This window comes from Anopheles aquasalis, chromosome 3, assembly GCF_943734665.1.
Source record: "Anopheles aquasalis chromosome 3, idAnoAquaMG_Q_19, whole genome shotgun sequence".
Classification (NCBI taxonomy): Eukaryota; Metazoa; Arthropoda; class Insecta; order Diptera; family Culicidae; genus Anopheles; species Anopheles aquasalis.
In genome coordinates this window covers 28,306,596-28,329,095 of record NC_064878.1, presented here as the reverse complement: position 1 = coordinate 28,329,095, position 22,500 = coordinate 28,306,596, and the positions used below count along the sequence as shown (strand labels likewise).

At 50.9% G+C, this 22,500-nt stretch overlaps 1 protein-coding gene across 1 annotated transcript in view; it reads left to right on the top strand.

Annotated features, from left to right (window-relative positions):
* The window catches only part of LOC126578021 (cAMP-dependent protein kinase catalytic subunit PRKX), a 28,974-nt gene that overhangs the window by 4,432 nt on the left and 2,042 nt on the right, over positions 1–22,500 (top strand). The gene's annotated exons all lie outside the window — the stretch shown is intronic.

Genomic DNA, 22,500 nt, shown 5'->3' with positions numbered 1-22,500 from the left:
GCAATTAATTCCAACACTAATGAGCTGCAGGGAACGGGCTTATCACGCTCGTAAATGAGATTTTCTTTCTCGGAATAGTAACTCGGACGATGAGTCTGAAGGATGACGTAGTTGGCGTTGCTTCAAGTACGCACTTGTATCCTTTATTAGTATCCTTCGTTAGTGAGTCCCTTTACCATTCCGAACGGCGATGTATGTCCAGTTAACTAGCAGTTCTCTACGAACCGCTGTCATTAACCAGTCTAATGGTCAGTTCCGGTCGATGTTGGAAAAAGAAACTTCTATTCCACGTGCGTCGATCGTCATCCGACTGTCGATTGCCGATGCTGGTGACGAATGTTCAGCGAATGACCATCCAACAGAGTGCCTTAGCGTTAGCGCTCTGGCAGCCAAATGGGAAAAACACACGGCACCGTCATACTTCTCCTGCATGGTGGCGATGCACGAACTTTATGTGGTTGATCCGCCGACGACCGAGCAACCGACCGACCGTGGGAGTAGCGCATGGAAATGTCCCCCAAAAACACCTGTTGGCATACGTTTTCCGAGAGTGTCCTCTACCTCCTCCTCCTCCCCGCTCTCAAGGATCAAGTGAGAAATGATGAACAGTTCTCCGAGTGGGACGCGGGCTGCCGAGCTGCCGAGCTCATCGTCACGCCGAGGGTGTTTTCGTTGACAGTATTTACATTTCGCTTATTTTGATTTGGCTTTTCCCGCACAAAACACACGCGCATGGGCTCACGGGCAGCTGGAGCGCATAAGATAGGCGATTTTATGTGCCATCTTGTGCCTTGAGTTAGCCAACGACACCTGTTTCGCTTTCACTTTGAGCTCTCATCCTGCATCATCGCATCCACATCCATTTGTCATGTTTTTCTACGTAAATGAATTTCAATCCAACACTTTTTTTCATACGCGACGCAGCAGCAAACGTGTTGTAGCAAGTGCAAGCGCTTCGATTAATCGGTGTTCGATCATCGTGCGATCGCTGCGAAATTTTAATGATCCCACTAGAAAATCATCACCCATCGGCGTCATTGCGGTTAGCGTCGCTATTGCCGAGCTACACAGACAGACCGACACACCGGCGGGGGGCGGTCTAAGTGGCTAAGTGGCCAAGGGGTTTCCTTGAAGAACCTCGATCGTTGCTCGATGCTGATCGGTGCTCGGTCGGTGGTGAGAAGTGTGAAGCAGAGTGCCAGTTAACGGTTGCTAATCGTGCTTCCCCCAAGCTTCCCCCCAAGTATAAATAAACAAATGTTAACAAACGCATCGCTTTTCGGACGCATTGACGTTGGTTTGGGCCATCGATGTGTTCCGCCATCCGATCCGTCGAGGTAAGGAGCTCCAGAATCCACTTGTGTGATGCTCTTGTGCGTGCGAGCGAGTACTTGAACCCGTTCGTTCCCCCCCTGAGGTTGGCCCAGTGGTGTGTAATTGGTGTGGCCAAAACCGATTCCATCCAGATGATATTACATAACGATTTGGCGCTCTCGAAGCGGGAATTGATTCGCGTGAAAAAAAAAAACTACAAGTGAACAACTCTGGTCCGGCCCGGTGACTAATCGGTTGGAAACATGCTGAATTATACGCTACCGATTACGCCTTCTGTTTGTTCAAAGTGTTCTCCGAGGAGTTCCGCGAAGGAACCATAGCCTGGGCACGTTACGCGAGAACTTGGCGGCTTTTCACGGTTCAATCGACATTGAGAGCGTCCGTAGTGTTACGTAGTCCAGTTCTGTCGTTCACTGTCCACGGTCCATACTCGTCCGATGGATTGGAATGGATTTTCCTGGCGTGTTTTCCCTGCAATTCACATTGCTGACGACGACGACGACAACTTGCAGGAAACTCCCGGATGTTTGCTTGTAGTAGCGGTGGCGTGTAGCGGGCACGTGATATATGGCCGGGACTAGTACGGGCCAGCCGACAGCCAGCCAGCCAGCCAGCCGGCGTCTGACTATTTATGTCCACTTTCGGTCGACGATGGGACGTGTTGTTCCTGTTGTTCTTCTTTTGCACAGTTCATCGTGCGGCGTCGTTATGCTAATTCGGGCTGTCATTTATTTGCGGTTATTGTTTCACACAGGAGCAGGAGCAGGAGCAGGAGCAGGAAGTGGCCAGCGAAGGGGAAGGTTCTGTTTGCTCATTTAGTGATTAGCTTAAACGGATCCGTTTCTGCGTGCTCGGCGTCGCCACTCCTGTTTGTCCTATGCGTTGCGACCAGAACCACGGACACGGACTGTGGGTCAATCGAGAATGGCGATCTGTTTGAAAATGGAAAATGGAAATAGAACGGTGCATGGTTGTGATGACGTAGCAGCGGAATCGTACAAAAGAACTAGACGACTCCCTAGACACACACGGGCTCTGGTGTGCTAGCTAGACCTAGGTCGTTGACTTGATCGGGAAGCGAGCTGCAGGTTCCTCTGTCGCATGTCGCAGCCGACTAGTGGACGAGTGAATTATGATGGCAGCTCACGGCGGTACTCGCGAGTCACGAGGATGCAAATGAAACACTTTATTGCACTCGCGAGCCATTATTGCAGTGCGCCACAATTGTGGATGACACAATATGCTTGCGACACGCAACAGTGACGCCATAATTGCAGCCCAGCTCAAGAATGAACACAATATCCGCTTCTAATTATAAGAGCGATCCCGGTTTTAACCTTTCCGAGTGTATTCGGAGCGTATCCTTGAGTATCCTTCGAGGGAAGTCGGGCCGTTTTTTAGTCCGATAAAATATAGCTTCAGATTCATGTTACTGGTAAAATAAAAAGAAAACGGGAATTTAAATACCAGCCCACCACCGGTACGGAGGCCATTAGGCTGGACGTTAAGCGAACCTACCGAGAACTGCCAGGCCCCCCCCCCCTGCCCCAGCTCCTTAATTGAGCTGGGCGCAATCATTTGTTGCCACCAGGTCACCTGCTCTGCGGGCGGTTCACCTTTCCACGAAGTCCTTTTCGTCCTGCCCATTTTGCGTAGCATGAAATTAGGACAGGTTCGTCCCATGGAGCTGCTTTGTAAACATTCGCAACGAGGAAGGGCAGAGGACGCTGGGACGCATGATTGCCGAAAAATTGTCCTCATCATTTCCGGCACAAGGGGCCCCTTGATTATCCACGGACATTGTCATCCGGAGGAAGGCAAGCGTCTCAAATAACACACAGCCGGCTGGTTGGTTGGCTAGCTGGAAGCGTGTGCTATGGACTGCTGCGGACTTATTGGCAAATTCACGACCCGGTAGCAACCATCCATCAACCGGATCCGCTTCCGCATTGTCATGATTGTGGTGTGGTGCTGCTGACGAACGATGGGGGCGATGTCTGGTGGCCCACTTTACCGTGGCCCCCTCCGGGGCCCACCTTGATGTTCTTCGCTGGGAACAAACATGTGCTCGCAACAAAGGGAACAACGTTAATGGACGCACTCGGATTGAACGTCGATCGGATTGAATGCTACCTACAGCACTGTCAGAACCAGCTGCCATCGAGTTCTCTACAACAACGCATCAAGCGTTGAATTTCCAATTTGGTCTGCATGCAATCGTAGATCAACGCTAACTTTGCAATCATTATTGTCAATATTGTTTGCTGTGCACACTAGATAGGACACTGGAGTGCTTTTTGCGGGAGCCTGAACGGCGCCTCCATTGACGTAGTAAACAGATCAATCAAAGCAAGCTCCCACACGTACAGACGTGTGCAGCAATGACGCCTCACCATCAAGTCAGACGCGTGTTTTAAAAGAAGTTTGTTAGTTCCGTGCTCCGTACTGTCCGCCATTTCGTGGCGTGGTGTAAAACGTGTAATGGATGTTCGTGCCGGTATGCCATAATGTGAGATAAAGGTTTTTGTTGATTTGGAAGGAAATGGTGCCGCACAAAATCCACACCGATGCCGATTATATTTCATCAACTTTATCATCCCGGGGGCGGCGGGGTCCGTACGGTGATTTCTGGTGATGAAGCCAGATAATAAACCTTCCGTTCCCCTCACTACTGACGGCTACGAACTACGCTACGGATGTAGCCGGGGGATTGGACAAGGTCCAATCGAGGCGTGCCGGGCAGATGGCCCCGTGTGCATTGCCTTTTCCCCGGGCGCGCGCGCGCGCGCGTATGCAGTTGGACAGCATTTATCATTCGCCTTCAGTCTGCTGACGCGCAGTTTCTCCATCTTTTCCATCCATGTACTCTGCCGCAGTCTGCCATATTAATAGACATTTTGTCACTAATCTTTCACGAAGCATCATCCTTTCGGAGTGACTCGTTAACACTCTTCTATCACTGAGGGAAGGAACGGGGGGTCTGTTGCCCCGTTTGCTGTTTGATCGAGTGTAACACACACTCGCCTGTCAGCTTCGGAACCAGTTCAGAACCAACTGCACGGATCCGTCGGCCCCCGGGATGGGGCTTAATCCTTGCTCGCGTTAACCCACTTCGCACGGCTTAACTTTATGTCCCGGCGCGCCTCTTTTTCCGACTTTATTATCGCTGTGTACCGGGCATAAAGTTGTCAAATCCCTTCGGTGGATCATGCCCAACATCTCGTCTCCCTGCCCGGTGGCCGTCCACTGCCTGCATCTGTCTGGTGAAGTGAAATTTGTACTCAAACAATCCTAAAAACACGTTACACCTAGCCTATTAGAATGGATACGATCGTGTCCGCGGTGTGTTGCGGATGGGATGTTGTTTGAGCAAACATTAGATAATTTTATTTACTTTCACGCGACCATGACCACACCGACCGATCCGCACACAAATACTCTACGAGTTGGCTTGCATAGTGAGCCATCGTAGTAATAATATCATAATCATCATCATCATCATCATCGTAATCCTGGGGTGCAAACAACAACTTGTAGAATCGCTGTCGCTGAATGGTGAATCCCAGTGCGAGTGCCAGCTTTGGGTTGCAACTACTGGCGCCTCCACCACTATACCGGCCGGTGCGTTCCATCCGCTGGCCAGCCTAAACGAATTAACATTTCATCTCACCTGCCACATCGAAAACGGCCAGCCACAACCGAATGGCACCAGGAATTGCGCCTGGCATGTTGTGGGAATGTTATTTGCATTCCCATTCCACAGGCGCACAAAAAGGAAGGCACCACGCCACAACACTGTACCGCGCGGTTTGACATTAAAACATTTAATTCATTTTAATACTCCCGTCGAAACAAATCGTAAAACCATGTTTCGACAACGATGAAGACGATGTCGTCGTTGTCGTGGTTGTCGTCTGTTGACGACTTGGGCTACTTGGTGTGGGTACACTAGGGGCGGAAGTGCTGTGTACCTTTGGCAGTGATTGATTTAGTTTTAGGTGACAATGTCGCCGGCTCCGCATGTCACAGCGGGTCTGCACACACCATCACCACAAGAAGTATCCAATTTTAAATTACTCCCCCATTAAATTGGGCAACGATTGGCTGTTTCCGAGGGTGCAATCTATCACACCCTCCCTGGGGGGGAGGAGGGTGGATCTCTATATTTTCGCCCAATTGTTGTGCTGTGCGGATTCTTGAGTTTCGAGGACGAGCGTGCCACATTGCGACGTAGCGGCATAACGCCTCCGCTATCCACACCCAGTGGCCAGCCAGAACAATGGACCGATGGCAGGCAGCTGCAAAGCAAAGCAACGGGCCCCAGCAGCTCCCGGAGTGGACCGAGCACTGATTATTTACTCGGGCCGATTTCGCACTCGCGTGTTTTCTCGCTACCGTTCTTTTTTTTTCTGTGCGGATGATGCGTCTTTGAAGACGGATTTTTTTTTCTTTCAATAAAAGATGCCTTATGGTTGTGTTGGGTTGGGAGCATAACGACCCTGACGGTGGTCACGTCGTAGCCACGTTGGCTTTGAAGTGAAGTCCAATGATTATCGAGGGAGGCGGCCACCGTGCATGCTACACGGTGGCCGCCTTCTCCGTGTATCTTTTTGAGATAGCAACCACCTCGTTCGTTCGTTCGTTTCGCTTTTGGCCTGTTTGTTATGATCAGCAACAGTGAGAATGGTCGCCGGGGCACAGGTTGTGGCAGGTTGACATACCGCCCGAAAACAAAGCTGAAACCGCTGGCGCCCTCCCACCCCGCCCGGTAGCCAACCAGCTTTAAGTAGGATTAATAACTGTCTTCGAAATTGCCCGCATTTCTGCTTAATCTTCGAGGGCGTTGGACGGAGCGGAAGAAGGTGGAACGGTTTGGTGCCGCCTCTATCAGCGCCGTGCGGAGCGTTCGTTTGATGTTGGCTGTAGCTGGTTGCTTAAAGGTGTTCTGTGCGCTCTCTGGAAGTTTTGTTTGTACTTTAATTAACTTTTCGGTGAACTTAGGAGCAGTTCAGTTCGTGTAGGGGTACATTTAGTGTAATTGATTGGCTGTATAATAGGATCACGAATGAAGGGGACGCGTGCAGAAGTGTTTTCTTCTGGACGGATACTTATCAGGTGCTACAGCCGATGGACGGGTTTACCCTTTTTTTTTAAAGATGAACTCTCCATTCTTCAAGAGCGAAGACTTTACGGGGTGGGACAGATGGCTGGTTAAACGATTCTGATTACTAGTACTATAAATGGTTACTTTGTTAGTTTAAGCAAGACTCTCCTTTTCGTATGTCCCTGAGGTCCCCTTTATACCCTACCCGATGGCTACTATGATCACCCTTGTCAAGGTGAAAAGATATTGAAATTTCATTCTATCGATCGCAGCATCCTTCTTTATACGTCTGCCATCGCCATACGGCAAACCTCCATCCGGTGTGCTTGCTCGAGCGCTGCCTCCTAGGATCTCGTTTGCCAGCAGCAAACCAATCACTCGACGAAGATGATGATGATGATGATGCTGGTGACGAAGGCGGGGGAAGAGTCCACTTTGGAAGCCGGGAAAACTAATTAAAAGAAGGCTTGTTGTGAAATAATGGGAAAATTTGATTTCGATTCCCGACCTCGGGACCACTACTACCTCCCCGTGGTACAATTATGTCAGTTTTTGCCGTGCTGGCGGATGAACCGATCCTGTTGCATCTACGTTGACTCGCGGTATCGATACCCTGGAAGGAGGGTGTGTTTGGGGAGATAAATGGACTTCATCACCATTTACTCTCTCCCTACTCCCCCCTTTGAAAGGATACGGTTAGAGTAGCTGTTCTCGACGGTGGTTTGATCGATTAATTTCTCACCGATTGCTTGATTGAGACGTGGGCCGCAGACACACAACCGACACAAATACAGAGCACTTTGAGACCCAGACCAGATGTTGACACTTGCCAGTGATGGGTAGGATAATCCAGTGATAAGAGATGGAACCGAAAATAGAATCTGGACAATCCTGAAGGCAATAATCCACTTAATTCCATGCATCCCTCACCGGTGTTGCTATCGTATCCGGCTAACGGGCCGGAAGCATCGTCTTGTCTGAGCCACGGGGTTACAGAACGTTATATTTCTTATCGTTCTCTTATCCAGGAAACTTGTCCGGTGGATTGGGAAGATGTATTTCTGTCCCCAGAAGCCTTGCGCCCACCGGCTTGCTTATCTTACCGGCTGTCTTCACCGGATCAACCTTGACCTATAACCACGATAAGAAAGGTGCACGCCTGGTGGTGCGCTTATTGCCAAGGATTCATTTGATTAGATCGACCGACCGACCGTCCTACGGCTTGGCGTCATCAAACTCAATCAATCGAACGTTGCAATCGGAGGATTCTGTGCAGGAGATTGAACGAACGGGTGCTTTGGCCACTTCCCTTCTGGCGCGTGTATGTCACCACCAGCAGACCGCGAGCGGAAGGGGCCCACTCCACGCTCACTCTCTCTACATATGATTCCATTCTAATTTTAGTCAGTGGTGTGGCGATAGCGGAATGAAACCCAGTGCCGGTGCTGCTGGTGGCCGTTTCCACCACCAAACGGTTCCCAATCAAATGTCGCAGATACGTGGCGTACGGGGAGGTGGCGGTGAGGACGGTCAGAAGCGCACGCGGTTGCAACAACAATAAAAAAAATTGAGAATCGATTTCCGATTCGCGCGAGGCGAGGCGAGTGGCGAGGAAAATATTGATGCCGATTGTTGTTTCCAACTCTCTCAACACACACTCCACATTCGGCCTGCGGGGGGATGGGGTTGCAATGGATAGATCGCACCACCCCCAGGCCAGGGACCAGGTCTTGGCGGAACGCGAGTGGAACGTGCAAACGCGCGCGTCTTCGCGTTGTGCTGTTGTCCGCCAATTCCGGACCAACAACACAACATCAAATGGTAATGGTTTAAATTGGGAACAGAAGAGTGGAGAGAGAGAGAGACAGACAGAAAGAGAGACAGAAAAAGAGGAACGGAACGCTGGAACCGCATGACCCGGGGGTTGCCAAAGTTGTTAGTGCGAAAATAGCGTAAACTGACGCACACCGTGGTTTGGTGTGTGCGCCTCCACCGGCCGGCCGACCGACCGCATGGTAAACATATGTCAAACCACATAACGAACCTCGGTGTCGATCGTTGCGGCGTGGCGGTTGCGGCTTGCGGCGTCGATCGCGTCAGTTGGAGTGTCTCTCAATCACGGTTACTGGAAGGCAAGGCCAATGTCAATGATACGCATTGGTTGATGCCGGGGAATTGACGCGCAAGATCCTGGAGTATGTTTTATGGAAGCTCGCAAATCGATGGGTGTGACGATTGCGAACCCGGAGCGTACACAGAACAATTGACAACCGCATGCTAATGAAATTGTTGTGGATATCGATTCAAACATAACAATTTTACAACAAACACAATAAAACTGGAGTAAAGTAGAAAGGCTAGGAGCGTGGTGGAATGTGCCGTGTTGATGCCTGTGCGCCTCTTATTTGTCACCGTGTGCCGTATATTTATCTGGACAATTCTCGAGCCACCAGATCGCGATTACTGATCGAGATCGATTCGCTGCAGTGCATCGATCACTTCATTAAACGATGGGTACGATGGTGTGTACCGGTGTACGTGTGATGTCCCGCTTCTAGGTGTCTGTTTCTTATGGCATGACCCCCTCGTATGCGCTATGACGTCAATGGCCCCGAAAGGAGTTTCCGCACGGCGTTGAATGAAAATGATGGATGGCTGGATGGATGGGCAGTTCGATTGGAGTTGTGCAACGCCAGTGAAATGGGCCTTTGGCGAGTCCGTCCTCGGAAGAGCGATTGTGCGAAAACACTCACTGGACACTGGACCGGACATGTGGTTTACACGTTTTACCGACATTATAGTGCAGACTGGTGTACTGTGGCGCACTGAGCGTGGCATTTTGCATACTCGCAGCCAACCCCCCCGCGGGGGGGTTTGTCCGGTTGCCAACATAAATGTTGCAGAAAATTTGCTTGCCTTGGTTCGGTGCCAAAAACTATTACATGATACATCACTAATTGATTTACATGCACGCAAACGCCATCCCGGTTCAACCACTAATCGCCTCAAATCAAGGATTCTGCAGCAGCAGCAGCAGCAGCAGCTGTTAAAGGTCTTCCAGTTCCCCGGGATGCTGCTGTAGGGGAAAATGTTGATTAGGACTACGGCCACTGTGATGCTAAACTTAATTAATGCACGTCAAACGCGTCCTTCTCTGGAATAGCGTGGCCTACTGTTCGATAGAGCTCGCTGACGCAAAACCGGTTGGGCTTTTCTTGGTCCAAAATTATGGACCCTTAAGTTCAGAACATCGTGATGACGGTAAAATGGCGGCCGAGGGGCAGGACAAATAATTTTGGCAAATTTTGGCGTTAAGCTGTAGGGAAAGGCAATTTGCCCGGACGGCAGGCTGGCAGGCGACGACCTACAGTGTGTTAATTGGTTTGGCTTAACCGCGCTCGAGCAGGAGCAGGAACAGCAGAACGGTTCCGGATACCGCTCTTTCCGGAACATTACCGACGGCTGGCCATCCGTTAAGCAAAACACTGTCGCGCCGTCTCTCGTGTAACATCTGGTGTGCTTCTGGTGGCCGCGCGATTCGCGCGAGGGATCGGGAGAAGTACTTATCGCAAATTTAAATTGAGCAACGGTCACCTTCCCCCCCCAAAGGAAGCGTCAACATTTGCACACCATCCGCGCTGCTGCAATTCGTAAGTTTGTTGTGGCGCGATGATAATCATATCGGACGGTGACAGTGCAGGCACCGGCCACTGCACCAGCCTCTGCAACAGCTGCATCAGACCTGTCTGATGGGGAAGTTCTATTGCTTTGTTTTGACTTGTTGGTCACCCCCCCTCACCAACAGAGAGAGTGTGTGGCTGTGTGGCGATGTTTTCCTCCCCACGAATTGCGTGGGAGATTATTTTGGCGACGCTTTGCTGCCGCGCGCCGCGTCGCGGTGTGCGTGGTGTCCTTAGAGTGGTCACATCAAAACTGATGATACGATGATCGCGCACCCCGGGGCGAGGGGGACGTGCAGCTGTACGGTGGTGGTTTTGAATGAAGATTTTATTTTTAGAGATCACTCTTTTCACGGACACTGCCGGTGGTGGTGGCGACGGTGGCGACGAAGAGCAAACTGAAAATCCCATTCGCACTCTCAGCGGGCGCAGTGGGGGCCGCTGAACGCAAGATATGATGATGTGTCGGCTGTGCGAGTGGCGAGACGTGATGGGGGCGCAGAAGTGGCGAACGTAAGCAAACGGACCACGCGGCGGATAACACGACCAAATGAGCAATGTGGCAATGAGCGATGAAAGTTAATGTCATGTTTCGCACTTGGCTCGTGCTCTCGAGAAATGCATTCTGCATTTAGCATTTTCTTCGCACACTCCCTCCCATGCATCCCAACCAGGGTCCGACCGATCAACCACTAGTCACAACAAGGCGAATAAGCCAATAAATCGCATTCGAATTCGATTCGACGGCACTATACCTACGGTGGTGTACATTGGGAGCGGCACCAGGGGCTACAGCAACACTTAGGCGATATGGCACGTTCATCGAAGGAAATGAGCAACACTTTTCGTGCGTTTTGGGTTGTTAGAGGTCAGCAGCGAGTTCTGACGTCGAATTAATCCTTCAAAATATTAAGTAACAGAGTGGCAAACGTTCGTTGTACGATTTTTTGGACATTGTTTTCTAATATATTCTTGATTTTCATGTGGATCTAGTAATCTATCAATTGACAGTGGAGACCGACAATCAAAGTAGACACACAAACACTAGTTGCTGATCCAGTGGTTCCGTAACGTCATGTTAGCTGGTACCACACTAGTTCAATTATCTGTTGCATTAGCAGGAGAATCGGTATTTGCATTACTCGTAGGCGTCAACTGGTCCACTGGTAAGGAAATTCGCAGCTATTAAACTCTCGGCGAGCGTGCGTGCGCGTCCGTGTGAAGTGGTTTTCCTTTCGACGCAACGAGCGATCCATCGGGTGCAGTAGCCAGATTCTCACCAACCACGCCAACTATTCTTTTTCGCTTAAGAAAAGAAACCATTTGCGTGCGTGAAGCAGCCGTTTGGTGGTTGAAGTGTGTGAACAGAGCAAAAGACTCGCGTTTCCACGTTTACCACCACCATAATGGATTGGCCAGCATTGGAACGATGGCGTTGCGTGGCGTGTCGAGTGAGTAATCTCTCGGTGGCACAGTTTATGCGGTCCATAAACGCACATGATACGATTGCGCCAACCGAATGGCCGTACCGTGCTCTGTCTTTTCTAACGGACCAGATAGGAAAGGCGGAATCTCGAAAATGCGTTCGGTTTGATGCGGTTTTGAGGGGCGAAAATTGTGCCAACTCATCTGCATACGCCCATCGGTACAGGACGCCCACATCACGTGCGAAAGCAAAGAATCCGAATCCAGCTTGCCCTGTCCATGATCCATCACTGCCGCGGGGGTGGCGCGGGCGGAATCTACGGAATGCCGTTGAGTTTTGGCTAATGAGTTTTTTGAATGGCAAGTGGAATATCGATTACAGAATGCCACAGAGTATGCAAAGGAAAGGGTGCGTTCGGTGGTGAAAAAAAACGCCTACTCATCGCCGTCTGAAAGGTCTTTTTGATCATTTCTTATCGAACGCTTTCAAAACTCGGGACTCGGGACTTCCCTGCGGTAACCGAGGCAACATGTAATCGAGACAACATTGACAACCTCTTCACTTGACGACGCATCATATACCACGATGTCTTGTAGCGACAAGGCGGAGGTTAATGACACATCCGATCCGGATTGTACTACAACCTCGCGGTATCGCGTCAGGAAGAATCGGTCCGCTGTCCGCAAGCTCATGGACGAGTGTAGGAGCAGCTGTTGTCAAATGAAGATTGATTGTTTTCTCGCGGCCAGCCCATTTTGTGCAGCCAACAGCAGTGCTACAACAATGCGAACACACGCGCGTGCCTCACCTTAAGTGAAATGCGATCAGCTCATCAATATAAATTAATCGTTGAGTCAAGTACGAACGCTATAGTGGGGAACAAACGGTTGCGCGATGGATGGATGGGTGCTCGTCAGATTAAGTGAAACAGTTATTGAGTTGTAAAATGTTGTTACCTGTTTTGCTGCTGTTTATCTGACCGACCAAAGGATCAGATCACAGGTTAGATTCTGCTCGGCCACTCTGATGGGAACGGTAGCGCGCTGGATGGATGGATGGATCGATTTTTGATTGATGACCTCAACGGAACCTGCAGGAACCCCGCAGCACCAATTCCTGCACGGCCTCCCGTTTGGTCGCTTGTTTGTGTTGCTTCGTGCCGGGGAAATCGTGGAACCATCATGATCAAAACTCCAAATAACCGATTGTTGCCAACAACTGGTTGGTCACTAGGTTTTTGGGGAGTGCGCTAACGGCCATTGGGCGTTGATCTTAACAAGAGCGCACGTCACTCTCGGCTGTTCCACTGTTGTTGGATGAATGTTTCAAAAATTGTTTCTATTTTTCAACCTTACCGTACAACATTTCGAAACCCGAAATCGTGCCCAATCGAAGAACGCTGCGATTCCTCTCGTTCTCTCTCTCTCTCTCTCCCTCGGAGGGTGATGGTGGATATGTAAAACAGTAGGTCAAGGACCACCACCAGGAGGGAAGAGTGCATGATGATTCATGGTGATTCGACGGATTCGGTGGAAAAAGGGTGTGATATTTTTAGATGCTCTCGTGCGAGAGAGAGAGAGAGAGAAGAAAGTGCCGGTGGTAGGCACCGGGGTCAGAATACGATCCTCCAAGTGCAGAGCCGAGAGTTGCTGTGCCGGTTTCCGATTACCTTGCTGGCGAGAACTAAGCGTGTTAAAGGGCAATTGGCACTTGAGCTGCAAAAGCATCCTTTCCTTTTCCAAGGACCTAATTTTCGGAAGCGCATTTTCCTGCCAGTGACCAAATCTGTAGCACATAGGGAATAACAACCTACGGGAGACATCAGCTCCAGCTCCAGCTCCAGCATCAGTAACCAATTCCAAAACTGCTGCTTACCGTGCTGTAAAATCGACGCTGCGCAAATAGAGGAAAAACACGTGAAAAATACGCAACAACAATCAGCGACGCGAGTAATTCCGCCGCACACGGTGGCCACACTTCGCGTGCTTACTGCCACCGTGCCACAGCTTAATGCTCCTTCCGAGAAGCTCCTTCTCCCGGTGGTCCGCTAGTTCGTTCTGCTCCAGTTAGCATTTCACTTTAACGACTCGCAACGGCGGTTTCGACAAGGCGCGCTTTTCGGTTTTGTCATTTGAGCAATTTTGAAGCGTGAATTAACACACCTCCGGACCGTGCTACCGTGCACACCGGGTCGAGGAACCAACTGTGGAAGGCGGTGGAGGCTGCAGCACGGCGACGACTAAGAGCGCGCAAAATAACCGGAGGAACACCCTTCGGATGCGAAACACCGGGGTGTGTTAGGGCTTCTTTTCTTCAGTAAGTCCGTAGGCCATTTTCATTTAAGCATTTAATTTTGCATTTTCCTTACCACAAGAAAGTAAAGCGGTTGAAGAACACTGACGACCAGCGAGGGCCGCGGGGTCGGTATGATTAAATCTAATTAATATTTTAATGAGCCATTAACATCCATCTTGAGCCACGTGGCGTTTCGTGGGGTTTTCTTGTGTCGCACTAATGTCCAGTCGGTACTGGAGGGTTGCATGACCCGCTCGAGATGTAGAGATCAACAATAAATCTCCCGGACTTATTATTAGCGATCGCGTCGCGTCCCGTCGCGAGAATTATCATAACGAGCAAACGGGTGGATAGATTGAATCGTGGGAATCGTGCTCTGGAAATGTTTGCCCCCTCTTTTTGGGTTCTCCAAACAGCACCACCACTAGCTCCAAACTTCCTGCCATTCTTTTTCGCTTTTCGCTGTTGTTCCGCCTTAGTTCCGATCGGTCAGAGATCGGTTGCGATCGATTAAAAGCCACCGCTCACCACCATTCCCATGAACAGACCAGACCAGAAACCAATGCCACATCCAATCCTAGTCGTCGTTGCTCTCTATGTAGCAACAGCATAGGTGAACCTCTAGAAAGATGCGAACAAAGCGGTGGGGGGGATTAGTTTGGATCTTTTTCCGGCGCTCTTTTCGAATGAAGACATCGGAAGCAAAACGAGGCCTAGGAAATCTTCTCCTTTTCCTCCCTCTTGAGGGCTTTTCACATTGGAGCCGAATCGGTTAATTGGATTTTTCATTTTTCAGTCGAATTTCGGAGTCTTCTGGCACTCTGGTCGTGGCCGCGCTCGCCGCCCGTCGGTAGAAATGGAAGATCACAAAGTGAGCGCGCGAGAGAGAAATTTCTTGCGAGTTATGTTTACATTTACGACGCACCGGCCAGGCGGTCCACGAATGGATGCTGCTGCCGCTGCTGCTGCTGAAGCATGCCACACACATGCGATGCGATCGGATCCGTTCTTCGTAGGAGTTTTAATTAACCTGCAAGGAATCTCATTAGCCGGCTCGTCGGCGACGTCGGCGACGACGACCAGCATCAAATGGCGTCCAGGAGATCAATAATAAACCGTCGCTTTCACAATTTGTTCAAATAAACACTCTACGACGGTGGCTCTGCTATGCACAATGCTTCGCAACACTTTGCACGAAGCGAAAAAGCCTGCTGAGACAGCGCGGCCTGCCTTGTAAGGGTGGCTCTTCATTACACTTTTGGCACCATCGTGCCCCCCTCGAAACGAGATCTCCAGCATCCCATCACCATCGACGCCCTCTGTGATGCGTTGAGTAAATGTTTCACATGCCACAGCACACTCTCCACTCTCTCTCTCTCTCTCCAATCCCATCCCATAGAGCACACCATACCGGGCATCGAAAAATGCTGGATCCCGCACCACCCGGTCACCTTCTGGTGTGTTGTGCTCCACCAAATCCGAATGGGAAAACAGTAATTCACATTGCCCAGTGACACCACGTGCCCTCGGTACGCGAACAGGCGAGGATAGACCAGCGCCCGTTTAACGGATAATTATTGATAATTGATAAGAGCTATTTCTGCTGGTCTTCGGTATGGTGACGCTACTGCTGTTGCCTCCCCCCCCCCCCCTCGCGGGGTGCGATTCCGAGATGCTGCGACGTGATGCACTGGACGTGCAGTGCTTTATCAATTAAAAAGGCAGCCAAGCCTCCCTGGTGAACAGCATCACGGCGAGAGCACTTACCTTAAAAAGTAATTTCAGCTCGCACCCGGTCGTCCGGTCGTCCGGTCGATAACGTCTGGTTAGTGCAGCAGCAGCAGCAGCATCGCAGAACACTCTAGACAAAACGGGGAATCTTGTTACGCGCCCGGTCATTGCCTGCTGCCGTGGTTGCTGCTGCGAAGGAGACAGCGGCCGCTGCAAACATCGAATCGAACATCGAGCCGCTGCTATGTTAATGAAGTCAACTCGAAATGAACTGAACTGATGTTGACCGGAGCCGATCAAAGATTCGGTGCCAAAACAATGGTCCTCCATCATCATCACTTCGTTTTGGCTGATAAACGAACGATGGAAAGTCCATTATCGAACCGCGCCCTCACCATCAGAACAATAACAGTGTCGCGGGGCCTCGGTGGCGTACCATAAAACTGAAGCAGATAACTGGCAACTTGCGGATCCCTCGAAAAAAAACGGCATCATCGAGCTCTGGTGCAATGAGAGAACTGCGTGAACTCCAAGGTGGGGCTAGCTAGGCTAGTGGACCACTTTCACCAAGTACATCTTTGCGAACCGCCGATAAACCGTAGGTCGTGCGATTTTGGCCCAAGGGCAAACCCCGTGTGTGGGCCAAGGGTTTTTGGGCTCAGTGAAACATAACGCCCCGTAGCTCCGTGTATTGTTCATCTTCTCTTCGCATCTCACCGTACGCCAGTGAGCGGTGGGGATGTTGGCAAAAAAAAAAAAACGCGATCCGGAGAAAAACAACATACAAGGCAGCAGCAACATGGTGGTTGCCCCGGGATGTTCGTTTCCTTGGTAACCGTCACCGTCACCGGCAGGGCGCGCGATGGGAAGCCGGTTTTTACCGATGAGCTGGCCGGCTGGCTGGCCCTCCACCATCCCTTGCTCGTCATTAAACACGTCGTCGCCCGGTGGTGGCCGGAAGGGGTACGGAAGACGAAAGACGAAATAAAAAAAAATATATCGAGCGAACCCAGGAGTCAGTCAGATCCACCGAGGGAGAGAGAGAAATGGAGAAGAAGACTTGAGCAAAGTAATCAAGGAAACCGAAAGTGATTGCGCCCGTTGGCTGGCTGGCTGGCGGGCAAAGCAAGTGAAATTCAATCCGTCCATGTCCATCGCAGACACACGCACACACCGAGCAGATTATGTCGATGGAGAGCGAACCAGACAGACAGGCTGGCTGCGAGAAATTTTCCGTTCCCGCTGCTTCATTGACTCATGATTGGCAATGTTTTCGGCAATTCACTCGCCACCTCGCGGCTCAACAATGACCCCACCCTTCATCCTCCCCTCTTACCCTTACTGGGGCCATTTCGAAGTTCGAGAAGACATTGAAATCTCGCCAACGAGATCACACCTTCGTGAGCAAGCGAACGGAACGAACGAGCGAACCAGTGCCGACGGTCGCCGTCGCTTTCTAGTGCGCCCGCGGGAGCAGTAGGCGCGCTGTTCCTGTGCGGCCACTTAATGGCCAAGGGTAACGGGACCCCCTTTCCCGGCACTCACGTAAACGAAAAACAACAAACATAATGATTCATCAAATAAATCAACGGATGGCTGGGCCTTGGAGGGCCGGTTTTTAGACTCGCGCGTACCCCGGAGGCTACGGAACTGACTCTCCGCGCTTCGGGATCGGGATGAAGATAATTACGGTGTTCCCCCCGGCAGCGCGGCGATGGAGGCTCCATCGATCGAAACGAAGTCATACGGGGAAACCGGAATTCACACGTACCAATCACTCGGCCCCGGTTTTTTGGGGACGAAGATGTCCTTTATTTTAGCGACCTGCGGCCCTCCTTCTCCTCCGTCCGTTTGTTGGTTCATTAATAGCTGATCAATCAATAATATCGGATGCTCCATTGTGGCGTTTCTATTTGTTTTCCATTACGGTGGTGGCGCGCAACGTGCGCTCCATAATGTCGATACTCACCGACGGTGACACTCTCTCGCGCTCGCGCCCCCGGGGGGGGGGGGGGGGGGCGGGGATTATTTGAATTTTCATTAAACACATCCTCGCCACCAGCATCCGCCAAGGTCCAAGGCCTCTACTAGCGTAGACAGTGTCACAGCCCTCCTTCTCCTCCTCCTCCTCCATGGGATGGGGTGTTCCAAAAATAAGTTTTCTCTCTTTTCCAAATCCACACACAGAGCAGAGCAGAGCTGTTCGGTGGTTCGCGTCGATCCACCACCGCTTCCTATTGCGGAATCGCTTCCTCTCCCCTCTACCGCGACCCACCGCTTTAGTGTCAACTCCAACACTCTCTGCCTTGTGCGCGTTGTGTGTTTTTCGAATGTTGTTCAGATGCTCATCCGTCCCTTGCAACGTGTCCCTTGCTGCTGTTGTTGCTGCTGTTGCTGCTACAGGCACGTTGTCGCGAAATCCGATGATGAACATTGCCATTTTCCATCGTATTTTTAGCCACCTTTTGGCCAGGCTGGCTGGCTGGCTGGCCCTGGGCGGGAGGATTCTCGTTCTTGTCCAAGCTGTGGGAATGTTTGAAAAGAATTAATTCTATCGCATCATCCCCATTCCTCCTGGAAGGGATTTATACGGTTAATGAAAAGTGTGGACAATCCCGGGACAATCCAGGGCACAATACTTGTCAATCAGTTACAGATTTCGATGACCGTAATCTTGTCTCTTTTGTCGCGTTTCGTTCATTTTGAGGCTATCACACATCCCGTTCACGCATCACTACGAGAGCCAATATGCTGTCAACCCTCGTTATAGACCCACAGCTCAATGAGGATCCTTAGTAGGCACGTGCACGTGGTTGCTGGTTTGTAGTGTCAGCCGTGTGGAGCAAAGTAGGCTAAAAGCTAGCAAATATTGTGGAAGTGACTGTTGACTTCCAATCCAGGGCTGCTCAGTCCTCACATTATTGCACTATTCCGCGCCTGTTGTACACCGCGAGGTCACGAGATTTTGCCAACCGAAACGAAATGCCAGGTGGACAAAATGGAGTAGAAAAAAGTGAAGCAACAGTCTATTCGTGTGCGCTTGTGTGTCCTAATAAACGATTCGCCTTTAGTTTCGAGCGAGCGCTCTACATTTTGTACTTAAAATTGGCAAACCGCTGCTGTTGGACCCCGCCATGTTTGCCATCCAATAAATACCTCGATCCGATCATGGTCCACCATCCATGGTGCGGTGAGCAATTGCCAACCGTAATGGTTATTAAACGCGCGAGGAAGACCTTCGACACCACCGTGCCCGTGCGCGGGTTCAGACAAATCACGGTGCGGACGGTCCGGCGGCCAGTCACCGGCTTGTAAATGGGTGTTGTTTTGCGTAAATGCTCACCACACTCTCTTCGGCTGCGGCCGCGTGACACATGATCATCATTTTAAACAATTCGATCCCCTCCGGGAAGCAACAGCAGCAGTAGCACCAGCAGTCGATGCGCAAGCGAGAGCGACTGGCTCCTGTCGGAAGTGGAAAGAAAGTTGGCGGCAAAGGCTATAGGCGGCAGTTGCATCTTGCAACTCACAATCACAATCCGTAGTGCGCGTTGCATCGCGCGTCGCGGGATGAAAAATGGGCTTTTACTTTTCCTTGCAGCTCCGCGGAATTGCGCGAATCGTCGTCGTCGTCGGCTCGGACCATCTGGCAGCTGTCGGGCGTCGTGTGCATCCTCACGTGCACGACCGGCCAACCGGCCAATCGGCGTACCAATCGTGGTTGGTTGGCGATCGTCGTCGTTGCTACTTCACGGTCAAACCACCAGGCCTGCCGGGGGGGGGGGGGGGGGGGGGGGGGGGGGTGACCGTGGCCCATGCGCCATGAATGATGCATGAGGGGATGCATGGATTCAGCCTGTGTAAACCGTTGGTTGGTTTTGCGGTTTTTCGAACTCCGAAGAAGCAGATACAAGAGCATGCCGACGGTGGCCGGACTGTTGCCAAAAAGGACGGCAGTGTGTAGAGGATGCGTTGAGCGCACTCGAAAGAGTGTGCAGTGTTTTGTGAAATACTTTGAAAACATTAATCCACACACCTGACCTTCAATCGGGAATAAAATCCTTTTCCTTAGATTCCTGAAGGGCTGAACTAAGTAATTCAATTTTTTTAAACATCATTTTGTTACATTTTTCCCTTAATGCCACCAATGAAGGCATTTTATGCTGTAACGGGAGCATAGTAACCTGCGACTTCTCGACGACGACGACGTTGATTTCCCCAGTTACGCTTTAAGCATGTGCGATGCCATAAAGCAATCCTTATCGTGTCGAGACACATATTTTCCTGAGGAATCGTGTGATCAATATCGAATTGATTCATCGCGCATCGCATATCGCATCGTCATTATGCTGCATCCCCTCGTCATCCCTCAACCAATTGCTCACTCACTCACTTTCGAAGTCGAACGAACAACGGGGGGGACAACGCGACACCGTGACATCGGTCCGATCGATCGGCCAGCAACCGACCTGTTGATGAAGCGATTCCCGTGCAAGAGTTCCCGGATCCCCCCCCCCCCCCCCTCATTGCCCGAGGCCACCCGCCGACGGAAGGGAAGCAGAAAAAAAACACGAAAAACCCCTTTACGAACTCCACCGTCGGCGCCGACATTGTCACCGTCCAGCTTCACGCTAAAAACGTTTAGATGCTCATGGATGGAGCAACGGTACCCCCCCCCCCCCCCCCCCCCCCCTGGGTGGCCTTCCTTGTGGTCCTATACTAACGAAATGGAAAACGTTTGTTGCACGCCGCCACCGCCACAGCGACGACGACGACGACAAAACGTGCGTTTGCAGTGCCCGCGTGCGCGTACCGTTTCTTTATCTTCCACCCTTCCGGCGATTTCTCGCATCCAAACAACGCCAACGGTTGATGCGGTTTTGCTGGCCACCGGCTCCGGTACTCTCACTTGCTGCTGCGTCTTGTTTGCCAACCCGCTGGTGGTTGCCGCAGCAGCAGCAGCAGGTTCATTACCAACGTGATAACAACACATTAAAAGCCGTCTTCGATGCGTTTCTTACGTGGCATTCCCTGTAATTCACAAGCGGTGAGAGGGAAATGGGGGAATCCAAGTGTGCCGTGAGAAAGGTGCAAACTGATTTTCTCGCTTTTCCGCTAATCGCAACCCCGCGGGGGGGTTACTTGGATTCAATGAAAGGGCCACATATGATGCGTGCATTTGAAATTAAACAACCTCTTGAGTGTCACTGCTGCTTGTGAGAGGCAGAAAACAAAGTCGTCATAGAAGATAACACGAGCAGAAGGCCCTTGGTCAGCCCCCAAAAGCCCCAACTCGGAAGTAAGACATCTCCTTCTGCTGTTGGCTCATTAATCATCCGCTAGCCAGTGAACGGCTGATTGACCGAATGTTGTTGTTGTTGTTGTCGGTGTCGTCTTGCCATCCCTCAAATTGCCAACCCCAGCTGCCGCGTTCCCGATGGATTGAACGAAAGCGAAAGTTACCCGGCGGCGGTGAAGCGGTTTACAGTTCCCGCTGGAGGCCATTTTTGACACGACAACGTGCATCACCTATATGGCGAGCTGCGTGCGGGCCCCCCTTGCTCTCATATCTTCACGTGCACGTGTTTGTCCGGTCACCTGGCAAAAGAAGGCTTTCTCGTTACTGCTACTACTCCCTCCGGCCGCACCCATCATTATTACCTAACGTGGAGTCTAACCGGCCTGTAAAAAGGGGGGGGGGGGGGAGGGAGGGAGTTACTTAAGGCCGAAGACCGACTGGCTACGAGATAAGAGAGCCAAAGAAGACCGGCCGGTTACACACTGCGTGTGCGAAACCACGTGGTGAAACCGTTGAACACGCAAACGTCCACTGGCGTTGGTTAATTAGACGCTAAACAGCAGTGGTCCCCCGGGGGGTTCGCGGTGCGTCTCGGATGAACGTTGAACGGGGAACGGTACTAGCTTTTGCCGGACGTTTGTTGCCGGAAACGGTGGCTCATTCCGATTGTGCGTAAATTGTTGGCTTGGGATGAGTTAGAACTGCAAGCCGGGGGTTTCATCGTCATCGTTGGCGCCCAAATGTTTAACATTGCCACGCTCTGGTCATTGATTCCCACGTCTGTAATTGACAATTTCAAGGTTATGTTTACAATCACGCTCAATTCATCATGATGCCTCTCCCGCAGCAAACATATGTGCCATTAAATGGTCCTGCCTGCCTGCTGCTGTTGCTATGAGACGCGAGAGTCAAGGGAGAACGGTATCCATTTCTCTTGCACACGCCGGATCCGGCTGATCGGTGACGGATTGCATAAATTCAATCGCATTTCAATTAAAGACCATCCATAGCCCGTGTGCTATGTTGCACGCCCCCGCTGAAACCATTAGCCACCCATCAATCAATCGATTTCGATGTCATCACCCCCGCACACCACCATCCGGACGCTTGCCTCACTCACAGCCCAGGAAAAAAGGCTCACGAAAAAAACACACAAACCATTAACAGCTGTACGGGTTGCCAGTACTCCAGTTTTAATGAGAAATATGTTTTCCTCATAAAATGTTTACAAAGGGCGCACATGGTAAACAGTGCATTTGACTCTGTAGCCTAGCGAAATTGTTTAATTATTAACATATTTATTCATCTACGTCTCGCGTTCCCTTCCGGTAGCAAGCGAGGTCTCTGTTAATTACTTAGCTGCACTGCTGCACAGTGCCGGAGTACATGCTGACAAACGTTTTCCATTTTTAACAACCACCGAAGGCATTTTGTACAACACAAGCGCAATAGTGAAGTGCCAGTGTACTCGGATGAACAGGGGTCGCATCCTTTCTCCATATATTTGCTTTCTGCAAAGGTGCTTGTAGTTTATTTGTCCATCCATTTGACGTAGTAGGCTATCTTAGCTAAAACGCAGCCAAGCTTACTTCTCCATTTTTCCAGAACCTTTGCTTAATGCGACCATTTT